At 41.9% G+C, this 16,420-nt stretch overlaps 1 protein-coding gene across 1 annotated transcript in view; it reads left to right on the top strand.

Moving 5' to 3' along the window:
- The window catches only part of FHIT (fragile histidine triad), a 405,015-nt gene that overhangs the window by 306,610 nt on the left and 81,985 nt on the right, over positions 1-16,420 (top strand). The gene's annotated exons all lie outside the window — the stretch shown is intronic.

The following is a 16,420-nucleotide window of genomic DNA, read 5'->3' as shown; positions in this document are numbered from 1 at the left end:
CTAGCTCTTTCTGTTGTATTTTCTTTTCTCTTCCAGAAAAAAAGATGGAATTTATGTTTAAATGTTCATGTTATAGTGTCTTCCTGACTCTCCCAAGAAGTTACTCCCTAAAAAACAGGTTCCTCTAATTACTTGTGCTAAAAGCACCTCTTAGGTTCAGCAGTCAAAAGGAAAAGTAGGCCCTAAAAAATTGCTTAGAAAGGTCTACCTTAACTTACCAAAGACAAATGTTAGTCTTCCATTGTGCAGGTGAGCCTGTGACCTGTTTTGCTGTCCTTAGGCACCATCCCTCCAAGCTGAGCCCTCTGACTAGCTCCCATGCATGTCTCCTGGCCACGTTGGACCAGAAGATCTGCCTTTCAAAATCTGCCTTTTGAATGGTTTTTGGGCACCGCAAAAGCTGTTACCCTACTGTTAAGTTTTTACTTTATGCTTTTGAAGGACATTGGGGATTAGGTGAGGTGATTGTGTCATTTGAATACCTGCTTACAACTGCCAATACACATGAAAGGAATTTATTTCTTTAACCAATTTTCTGACTGAATGATGTAGCAGAACAAGTTCAGAAAATGAGTAACAGTGACTTGTGTCGATTTAAGTGTTTACTAGTACAACTGCCCAAAGAAGTAAATCCATGAGCAAAGAGAATTTTGAGAGATTTGTATTCATAAGATGGAAGGCTTCTGAAAGAATATAACAACTTTGGGACTGAGCTGCCTTTCCATTGCCATGATCTTCTGCTTCTGCTGATTGTGAATGCTAAAAGCCTTCTCTGCTTCCTCAAGGTCCTGATAGAAAATTTATTGTCAGAACTGGAAAGGTGGAAAAGTAGCAAAGACAAAACCCCAAACAAACAAAACTCTCAAGCCCCCAACTAAGGAAAGGAGATCTCTTAATTATACTTGCATCCTAAGCAGATGTTAACAAGTCTATTTAAAGATTTTCAGACTGTAATCTGCTACTGGTCTGTCCTCATCTAACTTGAGGTTTCCCTGATCAGCTAATTCTGCCCTGATTAGCATTTCAGAAATGCACAAGTTTTGTCAAACAGTTTCAGAAGCTGTTTTGGAATTACCCATTTGGTTGGGTGTGTTTTGTGAGCTGCAGAATACACATGATGATTTCCCAGCCTTCTCTATTACATGTATACTGGCTTTTATTCAGCATGAGAAATGATTCATGACATTGAAATGCATCACATGGATAGACCTCACACAGTTGCATTGTCACCAGTTGGGTGGTCTCTTGCTGCAGTACCAACATCAGCCTAGTCTCAGTGTCCCCTTTCCTTGGTAGGAGAGTACCTATTTTCTCTGAATGAAGACCCTCTCCTGTATTTCCCCATTACTTCTCTCTTGTGGAGAGGGCAGGGATCTATCTGGTTCTGTACTTGAAAAAGCAGGAAACTGAGTTTGCTTCGTCTCAAATGAAATGGGGAGAGAAGGAGAGAGTTTATTTAAGTTATTTTTAAGTTGTTGAAAAAATTTGGGGAAAAGAATTCCCCTTAAAATGCCTGTTCAGCTGAGGATTTTGGTGTAACTTGAGTTCAGTGTGATGTTTTTGTCTTAGTGAAGAAAGAAGATCCTTTTTTTCCATGCCATGTTCTGTCCATTGCTTCAACAAAGAGCAGGCATATTCTCTCCATGGATTTATGCATATGGACTGCTTCCTTTCTTGTGCCTAAGAATGTGAAATATTTCATCCCTTTCTTATGGCTTATGTTTTTCTCATGCCAGTATGGGAGTCTATTCTGTCCTTTACAGTATCATGCAGTGTTTGCTCCAAACTTCCTGCTCAGAGTTACCATTATTTGTGACAGTTCTCCTTGGCCAATATATTCTTATAACCTGATAAGAACTTATTTTCCCAGAGATATCAAGGTTCTTTCAATATATGTTGGTCTTTTCTCTTTCTCTCCAGCAGTTGTAGGGAGGGTGTTTATTTGTTTGGTACAATATAGAGCTAAATGGTCCTAGCAGCTAAGTTAGCAAAGTAGGAGTCTGCATAGTGCTATTTTTAAACTCTAGTTTGGCTTCATTTTACTTGTCTAGGATTAATGTCATGTGATGGTACCAAATTTTGTGATAAACAGGCATGGTGGGTTTGATCCCAATTTCTTTACTATTTTGTATAGCTAGAACTACAGAATAATTCCTTGTGCAAAGGACCTTGACATGTCTCCGAAATAATCAAGCTTAGAATAGCTTCTGAAGTGCCTGAACGCCAGTTGGAAAAGACATGCAGGTAGACATTTTCATGAGAGCTGAATGTAGATGAAACAGGGTTTTCAGAACTGATTGGCAATAATGTAGGTGGCTAATTTCTCTGAAGTGTACTGAATGTTGAAGTGCTTTGAAAATCTGACAAGAAGTGTCAATGTCACAGTTTCTGCTTGTTGCAAAATGACTTTGGAAATTCGGCTTTAAATTTGGGTGTTTGAAGATCTGGCCTAAGAACAATAGTTACTGAAACAAATAGAAAACTTTATTTTGGCCTTCTTTTCAGATGAGGTGCCTAAAGGGAAGCTCTTAAGTGAGCATTTCTCATGTCTGAATTTATTATTTCATTTTCAGACTATCACCTTGCTCTCTAATTGTCAATTTGCAAACCCTAAGGTTCTAAAATACAGGCTAGTTCAGATTATGTTGTTTAGCAAATTCTGGTGTAGTAGGAGTGTCAGGGGCATCCACTCTCTATAAGGACAGCTTTCACCTCAGGTTCCTCCACTGAATAAGTTTTAAAGCTGAAATGCAGGTTTATTTTTATGTTTAGAAGCTGAACTGCAAGGTTTTGTATTTATTACATTCTCATTCTGCTGAGATGCCAAGAGACTTCCATGATGTGATTCATACAACTGAGGTTCTGCTCACTTGACTATGTCAAAATAATAGCAGCAAAGATCAAGCTCATCCCTTATGCACCTCCTGGAAGTGAGGGCCATTCTGCTGAGAAGTGAATATAACTCATTAGCTGTGTCCCTATGCAGCTGCTGCTGCTGCTTATTGAGAGTCAGAACTTCTGCATCCAGATTACCATCCCAGGAGTGTTCATCTTCTAGAAACGTGGCCTAATGCAAAGACATTGTGATGTAAAAACTGCTCAGCTCTGATACACAGTCTTGCATGTGTTATTATGGTCTCTGGGTCTAAGGAAGCACTGAGCTTCTGACACTGAAGAGAGTAACAAGTAGTCAACATCAGTTCAGGCCTTTGCTCCTGGTCTGCTGAAAGAAAACTGAAGATGGCAGCCTGGTCTGGAGAGCATTCAGAGTATCGAGGGTAACAGAAAGTTTGCAGGGAAGTTTGCATCAAGTCCTGTCTTATCTGACCTGATTTGCTTATTTCCAAGCAGCACAATATCCCTCCTGAACATCCCTTGTTAGCAGTGCAGAGTGCATTTCTGGAGCAGGCAGTTCACTCTGTACAACTAGTACTTTTTTTTTCTTTCTTTCTTTCTAAATGTGTCCCTGGCCTGAAGGTTGCAGTGGCTAACTCTGCTAATTATATGAATCTCTTTACTATGGTGCTGGAGGTGTTAAGCAATTGTACCTGCATTGAATATGCTGCGTTTATACCAATGTGGCACACTGATTGCAAGTTCTAAAATTTATGAGGCAGACTAATTATTTAAATGTGAGCTATAGGTTACATAAATAAATAGCTTTCCCTCAGCAAATGGTGAGGTGTCATGGTGTTAGCCACGTGGTCTGGAGCAGAGTAGAATTAATGTTAACACTTCTGTAGTTTTCTTTCTCTGATTAGTAATTCTTTTGATGTTGGTAGATGAGCTGAATTTATGAAAGTTTTGCCTGCCCTCTAGGTCTCTGTTTTGTATTCCTTGTGCATTGCAGCCTGCTTATGACTCTGGCAGCAGTGCTGGATAGTAAAGCCACAAATAGCTCAGGCTCCCTGCTCAGTCTGTGGGGTGAGGCAGATCCAAACCAAACTGGGAGCTGCTTCTGGGGCAAGACCTCCTCTCCCCTGTTCCCGTAACCTGGTCTTCCAGCTACAGAAACAGCCCATTTGGAATTACCTGCACGTATATCGTAGAGCACTGGTACAGAATTGCATATACCACAAAATAAGCAGATCACTGTGGTAATGAATAAGGAATTTGCCAAGGTGGGCTCCTTGTATTTTCTTGGAGCACATCTGCTGCAGGAAAGATGCGTGTATGTTTATGCAAAGGCACAGATGATAATAATACTGCCCTTGGAGTGCAGATTTATGAAAGCTTGGAAAATCCTATATGAGAAAAGCTTCTCTAGCTAGTCAGAGAGAGTTTCATTAAAGTTTCTTGCTGTTACTAGTTTTAAATTCACTTATGTCGGCTTCAGTTTCATTTCTGGAGGCACCTGCTCTGGTGGTTTTCTGGCAACAATGCAGCAGAGGGTGGAGAGTGTTAAGTGACAGGTTTTATATTCCTCCTCAGTCTGGGTTTTTTTCTCCAGTCATGCTAATTTACAAGCAGATTTCAAAACAAAGCTTGAGCAGGCATCCTCCCTCTCCTTCCCCACTTCCCACTTCTTCCTTTCACTTTTCTCCTTTTTGCTGCACCAGCCGAATCACCTGGTTTCACAATAAGAGAAAAGCTGGTGAGTGCTTCACTTACCCTTCACTTATGGGGAATCTGAAGGCCTGATCCTGCAAACTTTGGCGGCTGTTCTGGCAAACAGCAGGAAAGGTGCTCAGCACTTTATGGGATGTGCTCAGCCATTTGCAGACTCACAGCCTAGACACTGCTGTACTCCCCTGCAGCACCGCATCACAGGGAAGATCTTGCCCATCCGTTTCATGGTGGATTTAGGAGGAGGAACCTGTTTTCATGGCAGCCCTTCAGCAGCAATGTCTGTGTCAGGCCCAGCAGAAGCAATTGGATCAACTCAGTTAGTGCAAGGGATTAAAAGAAGCCAGATGCTTTCTTAATGGACAAGCATAAGGTAAAGTTGCAAACTTGGACTTTTGGGGAAATTGAAAGCAGTTTAGTTCAGGTTCAGCTTACAGGGTTGAGAAAGAAATTGTCTATTAGTGTCAAAGCAGCTGCCAGTGCCCCCACACCCAGCTGGCAGGTGCTCGGCAGCCGCCAGGCAGAGCCGCACGTTAACCCGCCGGCAACCGGGGCACTTGGGCTTTGCAGCTGCACAAGGCGTGACCCAGAGGTTACCCAGCCCCTTGTCCTGAGACCAGCTCTCAGACTGGTGCAAATGGAGCGTGTCTGTATGATGTGAGGTCTGTTCAGTCCAAAGCAGACTCTGCATGGCTGCTGTTTGCTCCTCAGCCCCCCAGCTCTGGGCTGGAAGGTAAGCAGGGGCAGGATTTGGTCACCTTAGCAACCCTTCGGCCAGCACTTCTGCAGAACACATTGCACCAGGTTTTGGCCAACCAAATCCTTCCTCCAGCCCCCAGAGAAGGTGGAAAGAAGGAGGCAGTTTGTGGGGCTGAGTTATAAGCTGCTCTTAGCCCTGATCCCAGGAGAGCAGATCGACATGTCAAGGCTGAGGATGAAACTCTAACCTTTCACAGGTAACCTTTGTGTTCAGTGAAAACTGAGGCTGCTTTGCTGTTCTTTTCCTAGCCCAAAGAAAGCAGACAGACACTAAGAGAAGCTTCAGCTCCTTCTGTTTTAATTTTGTTTTGTGAGCAGAGCTGCTGGTGAATCATGAAGCTGCTCATAAGGTCCACTTTCAAGGCTCGCATGAAGTTACATTGTTTAAAATTATTTCAATTCCTCCACTGCTAAATATTTCCTGGAAGCATTTCTTTCTTTCTTTTGTTTCCTGAGCACTTTTTATACTGCCAAGGTGTCTAGCTGCAAACATGGAAGGCCATGCAAATAAGACCAAGCCAGCTGCCCAGATTTTGCACACTTTAATTAAGTTGTAGGGCTTCAAATGAATTTGGCTCCAGTTTCTGATGCTTCCATGCCCTGTATTCTGTTCCAGTGTGGATGTTAAATTGTGCAGAAATGGAGCGTGACCTAACTTTCATGTCAGTTGATCTGGCAATAGCTGTTTTTGTGTAACTAATTTAAAAAGATTGATTGTTGGTTAATTACATTAATGAACTGAACCAACATGGGCACAGACCAGAGCTCAGCAGTCTCCTAAACAGTCATTAAGAATAGACATCTATCTTTTCACCTGCTTGTACAGCCTCCTGTTGGGTGGCAGAGTGTGTGGAATTGTAATTCTGAAGGTTAAACGACTTAGGGACGTAATCACAAACTGTTCACCTCTGCTTCCCTTCTGCCCATATGGCCCTGGTCGTCACAGTCAAAGTCCATTTGGACAAACTGTCTGTTGAAAGGTCTCCAGGACAGAAAGTCTGGTGGTTTCAGCTGGGTTCCTGGCAAATGCCAGCATGTATTACAAATCCACCAAAGTTCCCCGGTTGAAAGGATTTTGTGGATTAAAACAATTTTGAAATAACTCCTTTCCTAGTTAGGGTAATTCATGCTTATCAAGGTGAAAGTGTTGTAAGAACAGTTCAGTCTTCTCTCTAGCTGGCTTATGGTTATGAAGAAAGATTGAATCAATAATGCATTTCTGTAATTAAGTTGATAAGTTAAAATGATGGAGTTCTTGTTTTAGCAGACAGTCACTGGAAGGTGTTTATTCTGTGTGTTAATCAGTGATGGCCTGGTAGCCATTTGCTATGCTGCTTAGGTGGGAGATGTGCAAATGTTGCATCCCACACAAGGCCTTACAAAGAAGTACTTTATGAGGATAAAAAATGTTGGAGATAAGGACATTGGTACCTTTTCTAACCTGATTTCAAAATATTATACAGACGACAAAGGCAATGGAATGCATTTTATGTAATTTTGAAGGTTGGGGACATACTGTTGTATATCCTCTGTCATTAGCACACCTGCTTGTCAGATTTCTTCAAAACACAAAGGACTTAACCTGAAGTTGGTGGGAGTGTTGCCACTGGCTTGAGCAAAAAAAGATTTAGTACAGAGCTGCATATAATGAAGGATGGTAAAAAAATCCTACTTGCTTGGGAAATCAAGAATGAAAGTACTTTTGCAGTGATAGCCTGGGAGAAGTTATATGTTGTCAAAATCTTCAAAGGTGACTTGTGTTGGTGCTGATACCATGGTATTCTGCAAGGCCTGATCCAATAGCACCTGACACTGAGGAGTTATTAAAGGGATTTCGCCTTTGGGTCATGTTGCAGGTGACCTGTGACATTTGATGTTCAAGGAGGCTGTTTAATTCCACAAAAATGTTTTGTATCCCAGATTCAACTGTGTGTATGGGAAGTAAGTCTAAGAAAAATAGGATTGACCAGCAGCCACAAATGTGCTCTCTCAGCTCCCTCACTGTATATGCCATTTAAATGGTTTAAGGTGAAGATAAGATTTACTCTGGTGGGTTGTTTGGACACTGGTCCTGCTTTCCCATCATCCCAGAGACTTTGGCAGGCTGTTGAGGGAGGAACAGCTGAGTAGCTGCATAAGGGATTTCAGGCAGTGGTTAGTGACAGCTTAAAATACTTTAAAGATGAGGTGAGGAACCTGAGGAACTACACATATGCAAATGGCATTAAATTATGGTTTTATCTAAGATCTTTTGTTTCAAGCTAATTGAAAGACAGAGGCCACTGCTGCAGGAGGAAAATATGAAAACTAAACTGAAACATAAAAGTGTTTCTGATCAAGTAAAATTCTGTTTCTGTTGAATGTTTTATTTTGTTCCAGTCACATAAATTACCATCTTTGAAATACTAAAACTCCCACAATCAGCTTTTTATAACAGAAAATAATTTACATTTAAAAGGTTTAACTGAAGCAGCTAAACCTCAGAGATGGATGTGCACATTTGGCAATAAAACAGGAGAACAGCCCATGTTTTGGAACCCATAGCTGCCATATATAATTTTAATATTATTCATAACTAAATACAGTCTAGTGAGTGCTATAGGTATGCACAGAGATATCTGCGAGTTCTTGGGAAATGTATCCTTAAGGGTATAAGATGCCTCAGTACTGACACAGAGCCCTGGAAATCTCCCTTAGCACTGATAGGTTCTGTGACAGAAAGCACTGTGGCTTGAATACATTTCATCCTCTGCAGAAAGTTATGAGGCTCAGTCACGTTACTGTCATCAGAAACCTTTTCTTTCTCCTTGCAGTAACACCTCTCTTCCGTCTTTAACTAATGAAAGAGGAGACAGGGACAGTATTTTAATACTGCAGGATCCTTGTCATCATTCTAGAACTGGCAACAGTTGTCTAAAAAGGCAGTAACCACAAAAATTAGAGATAGTGATTTCCCTCTCAGAATAGGAGTAACTACTAGGTAAGACCCTGCCAGTCCTGATTTATCTTCTCTTCTTCTTCCCTGCCCCCTGCATTAAAGGGGAAGTGGGGCATTGGTGCTATCATGTTCTTATTCCCTGATAGTGGAGAGCAGATATATTTCAGTTTTATGCTCTCCTCAAATGTACCCAGACACATGAAGGAGATACCTTACAGGTGTTTGTATCATTGCAAGTACTCCTGAGAACTGAAAACCCTCTATATTCCAACAATAATGTTTCCCTCAATCTCAGCATACTTTATATCTCAGCTGTGGGGCTGAGTCTTGTTGTTACTGGAGTCAGTGAGAAAATTGGTGGAAGTTTCAGCAAAACAGGGGTGAAACCCTTGGTGTTAATCATGGGGCAGAAGGGTTGACACTATAGGAGAAGCTGCACAGCTTTGTACCTAACAGCAGGGAACTGCACCTTTCTTGGCATCTACAAGATTTTCCTGGGGATGTTCAATTCTTACTCCTATAAATATCAGGAAGTAAATTAGCATTATATTGCCCTCCATATCAGACCTTTTAGGGGCCTCCAATCCTTTTCATTTAGACCAGGTCCCTCGGGGAAAAACCCAGAAATAACACACTGGTGTGATAATTATTAAGCATATTCTGCATAATTACAATGTTAGCATCTCAGGGGGAAAATGAAAGCTGTGCTGTCCCTTTAACGGGACAATTTGATAATCCTCTTAGCATTTTCTCTTTTGGCTGATAATATTTCACTGAATTTTACTTTGTAAAATATTCCTAAAGGGAGGCTTAAGCAATAATGCAGAGATTATGGAAATAACTCTCATTAAGCATAGGAAGAGACTTTGGCAAAGCCATGAACTGCTTCGAAACATGTAACCCCCATTAGGAGCTTCATTTAAATGTTTATTCACAGAGCAGTAAATGTTTATTATAGAACTTTTTATTGAAACATAAATTAAAGAACCCTAATTATACGTATCACAAGTGTTAAAACAATATGCATTTATCATGACTTAACTAAAGATCAGAGGTGAGGGGAAATGCAATTGCTTTTTCATTTGCATCTCAGCAACACTAAATTTGCACAAAAACACCAGGGCAAAGTCACTATGAGGAAGGCAAAGGTGCAGGACCTCAAGGCAGCTGGTGTCCAGCAGTCCCTAAGCCTGCACCACCTTCCCAGGAAGCCTCATTGGTTTGTGCATCAGCCTTCCCATCTGTAAAATGGAAATGACACTTTCTGCAGGGGCTGACAGGGTTTACGTTTGTTATTGCGGTTCTTTTGTATTCAGGGGGTAGAAGGTGCTATACAGGTCTCACGGTGTTTTGATGGTAGTGTTGCTGACACATAATCCATGTAACATGACTCAACAGTTTCCCCATCAGGGTCCTTGGTTGGACCAAAGTGTTGTTCTTCCTGTTGATTCACTCAGAGTAATGGTCTGTGCTCCTGCAGGTCTCCCTGTCCTGTCCACTGTGGGTGCTGGAGAGGAGATAGGCACTGAATCATGGCAGGAGAGACGAGCTGGTGATAGTCCTTGGCCTGACCTTCCTAACACCATGTGTGGACCCTCATTCCCAAAGCTGGGAACCAGCTTAGGGATCAGGAAAAATCCATCCAGAAGCACCATACCACCCTTATTTCCATTTAGTTTATTAATTTGCTGCCGTTCAGAGGATCTCATGGGAGATGTCCAAATTGCATTTGGATCATCACTTCCAACAAACAGGCTAATTACTCTCCTGATTGTGCCAGTTTTCTTGGGTTTGGGGCTGGTGGGAGGAGCAGTTGGCAGTTCTCTTGTAAATGCTAAAGTTGCTTTCAACTGTGGAAGTTATAACTGCAGATCTCAAGTGGGTATAAAAATCTTCCTGTATATTTTCATCAGGTCAAGGTCTCTTTTCTAGCTCATCCAGAGCTCATTTCTTTAAAACTTTATAGCAGTTGGCAGATAGATTATTTATTGAGAATGCTGAATCTGCACATTTCTCAATCTATGTTTAAGAAGATGTACTCTGCTGCAAGTCCCCCACTTGGTTTGGTTTCTGATATATTTGCAAATTTGCTCCATTTTATTGCTTTCCCAAGTAAAAGTTCTCTGTGCTGAGCAATCTTGACAGTCTTCTGGAGGCAAATCCAAGGCAAAAACATCGGTAGGGATCATTCAAAGCTTTTCTTTTTTTCCCTTCTTAGGGTACATTTACAGTGCAGAATCACAATGAGGCACACAAGTGGCTTCTGAAAGGGCTGTCATGCTGCAGCCTGTAGCATCTGAACAGTTTGTGTGGTCTCCTCTCCCATGATTTTTCCCCGTTTCTTCTGTTTTCCCTCTTTCCTCTCTTACTGCATTATATTTTTGATACACAAAGCTTCCACCACCATCTCCAGTCCTTCACTAGTTCTCACCCTTCCTGTTCTCTGGTGGGTCTTCTAGCCCATTCCCACCTGCATCTCTGCTGTTTCCTCTTCTGTCACCCTGAGTTTTCTGAGACAGATATGGATTTCTCTGTCCTTCCCTTCCAAAGTGTGCCTCTGTCCCCCTGTCATGCTACTCCCATCTCTGGCAGTCTGTCTATAGCACATCTTTACCTTTCTCATGATGGTAGAAAAGCAAGCTTCGATTTTATGTTTTAAGAAACCAGAGCCAAAGCAAAGGTGTTAGATGAGTGTGCCTTCCTGGGTTGGGAGCAACCCTTACCACCTGAACACAAGGGCTGCCACCTGGGGAGCAGGTACCCTGTGTCTGCATGAGGTTATGGTGAAGCTGGAAAGGCAAATGCTGATTCCTACAAATGGGGTGGCTTTGTAGGAGAAGAATTGTTTCAAGTAGCTTCCTGCCATGCTTTAATATTTTATAAAGATTAGGTCTTCTAAAGTGGTCTTACTTTGTGTAATTTATAACTCCTGGAAATGAAAAGGTAAAAAAAAGAAAATATTAATGTTAGCAATCATTTTGAAGGGTGTGAAAACTGAGTATTTTAATTGACCAGAACTCTTTCTTTTCATAAGGTTGGATAGGACTTTTTTGTTTCTTAATTTGCTTCTCCATCCCAACCCAAATCAGGTCTGGGAAAAATATTCAAAACCTCATAAATACTCACCGAACAGAAACTGCTTTGCCAGGAGATGTCTTTGCCAGGGCCTGCAAGTCAAGGGCCCGAGGAACCGGGTGAGGAGCGATGGGAGAGTCTGCTCACGCCTCGGTAATGCCATGTGGGTTTGGGGACAGCAGAGGGAGTGCTGTCTGTTAATGAGCTATGGATCTACAGGCAGGGCTTTCCACAGAATAATTTCCTAACAGGGATAATTGAGCAGTTAATCAAGAATAGCAAACAAGGGCTTCATGGAAGCCCAGTTTACAGAGAGGACAAAATTGCCCTATTTTTCATGTGGCTATCTCAGTATTACGGTTGATTTTCTTTATCACCCGCTAACAGTCTTACTTGGAGAATGGTTATTTGGAATTTCTACAGTTAATCTGGTAGTTTAGAAGAGGCATTATCACAGCCTCCCATAAGAAGCCCATGTCTCTGTAATGGACTGGGGACTTTGCAGCAAACAAGGCGTTATCTTTAAACCACTGTCTTTTTTCCCAACGACCTGGTTGATGGGGGTCTCCTGGCCAGCAAGTCTTGCTTGCCTGCAGCTGCTGGTGCCCTTCATGCCCTTCCTTCTGTCTGAACACGGCAGTGGCAGGGACATTGAGGTTTACCCTTCCTGGCTCTGATGTCCCTCTGTGAAACATCACAGCCTGTCCTGACCTTGCTGCACCGTATGATGGTTGAAGCTCAGGACTGCAAAGCTTTGTCTCTGTGGAAAGAATGGAAAGGAATGAGGGAAAGAATTAAGCGGCTCTGGTTTCGTGGCATGAATTCATGGCTCACCCACAGACTGCTTTTGCAGGTATGGGGGGAACAGCCCTTCCTTTGCCAGCTTTTGGACAGCCTCCCCATCCTCATCCTCAAGGTCAGGAGACCTGTTGCCAGTTTTTATGTATTCATCCTGTAGCTGCATGTATTGCCAACAGTCCCTGGGGGTGTGTGCTGAGGAGCTCTAGTACAGGCTGTTATCTCCCTTTCTGTTGGAACCCAGGCTTTGCTACTCTGCTAACCAGCACAGCAGCTGAGTGAACACAACATAATGTTGATGAATTATGGAAGGCAATGTCCATGTCCTCCCCAGTGGTCTGTGGCAGGGTCATCTGCTCTTTGCTTTTCTGGTCTACCTGGGAAATCTCTTTCAGGGTCTATTTTCACCTCGTATTTTCTCTTTACATCCAGTGCAGTGGTGACTTATTGGTTATTTGACCATAATTCAGTATATAAACCCAGCCATAAGTAGGAACATGGCTTTCTGCATGGCCTCGAGTGCTGAGGTAAAACTCACCTGATCTGAATGGGTGGTTTTCCAACAAAACAGGCTCCAGGTTTTTCAGCTGAGACTTCTGTGAGCATTTTGCAGCCCTGGTTCATTGGAAATCGCCTTTAGATGTATAATCCCATAAAGACCTGAGCTGCTGCCAGATTTCAGCAGTGGTAGGGTGGGAATGCTTCAGAGTGCCCACCAGCATCCCCATGCTCCCACAGTCATGCTGGGAATGCTGCAGGGATCAAGCAGAAGATTTTGGCTCACAGTTTCCCAGTGGCACTACAGATTTGTTCCTTGCAGCAGGTTTTCTAATTCTTGCCATTCTGGGTCTAAAAGTCTTCACATAATTAGGAGTTTCTCAAACTCAGATTTCATTTATAGTTCTGTAGTTACTGTGAAAACAAAGCAAGCAGCAGTCCCAGCCTGAGACAACTGTGAGTCTAATAATTTTAATTTTGAATGTCCTATAAAATTCAGCTCCCACAACCTTCTCCCAGCTGCTGCTACCCTGGATGTCCTTGGCAGGAAATCTTGTCCCCAGTATCAGAAGCAGCTGGTTGGGCTCAGACATCTTTGACCCACATGGTGTCTCCCACCTGGGGACATACTGCTGTGTCCTCATGTTGTCCTACCCAGTGTGCTCATCTCCTGCCACCATGTGCAGCTTTCTCCATCAGTCTGCCAAGGGTAGGGAATGGTAGTTAATACTCCAAGCAATGCAAGCGTGTCTGTGCATTTTTTCTACCCGGATGCAGGTGATATTGATTGGTCCATTAATGTAAATGCCTTGGCTGTTGCATGTTGCTTTTCTTGCTTGTTAATCAAATAATGCAAATTGGAAGGAAAGCAAATTTTTTAGGGGAAAAAAAAATAAATGCAATCAACAATGATTGAATACAGCCTGCTGGAATGTGATGGGGCTGTCAGCCACCCCCCAGGCATGAGGATACCCACAATAACTAGGGAAGAAAGTTGAAACACTTTATTTTGACACTTTGTATACACAATGTTTGGATTTTTCTGTCTGCAGCCAAATGCTTTGTTTGTATCTACTGACACATTTCAGTCAACTGCAAATGTCTTTTTTTGGATGTGCAGGTTTTTGTTCTGCCCAGAAAACAAAATGTAAGGAAGTGACTATTAATTTTTGGGCACCTTGAAGTTATTTCTACTAGTCCCAGTTAGGGAGAGCTCCCTGTAACCAGCAGTGGATGCAAAACTCTGAGACATGTACATAATATCCAGGATACAAATACTCCCACTGAACCAATTCATAGGTTGGAAATCGAATTGGTACCTCAGTGGATTGAGGCTTTAGCAGTAACAAATAGTACTAAGGAGCAAAAATGATCAACTAAAGGAGTCCTAATTAATCAAAATATCAGTCTCCCTAAATTGGGAAGGCCAGAAACTGAAAGGCAGATTAGAGAAGGTATGTAATTCCTTTCTTTGGTGTTTCTCACTGCTTTGTGCTGCTTGCATTTCCCTGTGTTTTCTTGGTGAAACCAAAGAGAAAGAAGCTACTTGAGACACTGTGCCATTCCTCTTTGTTTCTGTTACACAAACAGGAGGGAAAATGCAAATATTTATGTTCTGTGCACAGAATTTTAAAAAAGAAAGTGGGATGTCTGGAAAAATTACTCTCTTTTAAATTGATTGTAGTTACCTCAAACCTTGGAAATACTCATTTGTTTTCTGATACAGTTAACAGATTTTGCTCTGCAGCCTGGCATTGTGTAACAACATAATGCATGTGGTGAAGGTGACTAACCCCTGAAAATGTCCCCCAGTGATGCCAAGTGGCCCCATATGCTGTCATAAATGCTTTTTCTTCTTATTTTCATGCTGATTGCAAGAGCCCATTTGGGGTAGATCACATTAGGCTCCTTCATTACCTGCTGTGCTGATCTGTGCATCTGCAGTGCAGCACCTCTGCACTGAGCTTTGGACGACGTCCCTGTGTGCTTTCTGATCTTCCAAATTGTCATGAGAGTGCTGATATTCTCCTGTGGGAATCCTGGAATGTTCTGCCACAGAGATAAAAATGACTCTTAAAGGTGGCTCAATTGTAGCAAATACGGTTGTTGATAATTGATATATATCAAGATAGCTGTGTGTATATATATGTGTATATATATATCAAGAGAAATTCCTGAAAATTTGTATTTGTAGCAAAACCATCACTCCTACCACAAAAGAAAAAAAAACTGCCTAGCAGATTATTCTCTATTTTTATGAATAAATTTAAAATCAGACAGGAACCCCAGGTGAGAGACACCAGTGACATTTTACAGTACCACTGCAAACTTTAATCTTCACTTTTCTTTTTCTTGAAAGTCTTTGCCCAAAAGCAAAATTTCAGGCCTAGGGCTACTGAAGATCATCTTTAAACTTGCCCTGTGATTTTGAGCAATACATCATGAGAGCAGTGATTTTCAGATGATACATTGCACTAATATATCACAAGAGCACTATCACTCCCATGATATATTATTATAATGCACTATCAGAACACTATCACTGATGTATTACTTAAAAACACAGTTTTTAACCCTCAAGAATCATCCTCATCTCTAGGCTGAACGCACTGAAAGCTGTGGATAATGAGAAGAATAAGCAATCACGTTTGGCTTCTTTAGGGTAAGCTGAGGGGGAAAAAAAGAGTGGTATTCAGAATATTTCATTAACTGAAACATCCTTGTGATTTCATTTTATTCACTGAGCAAATATAGATTGAAGCTAACACAATACAGGTGTGTTTGGATTTTCTCAGAAATAGCCTAAGAAAATCTTTTTTGATTTTTGGATGTCATTAATTTTGAGCCATGTTTTGAGAATGTTTCAATGAGGTGCATGACTTTCAACTGATTTCTGCCTCAGAAAATTGAGTCAGGTGCAAGCTATCTGAATTCTATGCTAAGCATTTGGTGCTGTTTCTGATGCAGCCTGTTTTTAAAAAAGGATTTAAACACCATCTAAAAAGACCTGGAGATGCATGAATGTGATCTGTCACTCATATCATTTGTTGCCTCTCCTTAGAAGAGTTGCAGAGTTTTTTTCTTGAAGAATTATTCTAAGTTGTGTTGTTTGTGTGTTCTTCTCAAAAGAAAATGAAAGGAGAAAAGAATGTTTTGCAATGTTGTAGCTGAACTTGCTGCAGAAAAGCAGATAGATGAGAGTTTGTTTGATTTCCTAGTAGAGTTTGAGTCTTGAGAATCTCAAATAACCCTTCCTATGTGGAAGAGGCTCATAATTTCCTAACAGAAAAAGAAATATAGTAACATTTACAGTAAAACATCAAGGTGACAAATAACGTATTTGCTTTCTCATCCATATTTTTGCTCCTTCTCTCCATATCTCATCAACATTTGTGACAAAAATATATGTCCCATGTCCCCTCACTTCTGCTACCTCTCTAGCAATGGCTCTTCCATCAGGAAAGTGACCCTATGTTTCAGGCTCTGCAAAACTGGGCCCATAATTCTCGTCCCTCATGGTTTGAGTCCGGTGGGTGCACTGGAGCTCGTGTCCCCGCAGGCAGGTGCCTCCGGCTCGCACCTCATACCGCTGGGGGCTTCAGCGTGTTGTAGTCAGGCTGCAACCTCCTGGGAGGAAAAGCAAAACATCAAAGTCTTTTTAACCTTGTGAAAAGCCTTGTGTCAGCCATGCTGCACACCCTGGTGAGTGTCCTTTTCTGACAGCTTTTCTCCCTGTGTTCTCCACTGTGTACCATCTATTCGTCCACCCCCTCACCACTGCAGCAG

Source organism: Chaetura pelagica, unplaced genomic scaffold (genome assembly GCF_000747805.2).
Source record: "Chaetura pelagica isolate M959 unplaced genomic scaffold, ChaPel_1.0 scaffold364, whole genome shotgun sequence".
NCBI lineage: Eukaryota > Metazoa > Chordata > Aves > Apodiformes > Apodidae > Chaetura > Chaetura pelagica.
The sequence above is the reverse complement of the archived record's forward strand: the minus strand, read 5'-3'. Positions and strand labels throughout refer to the sequence as shown.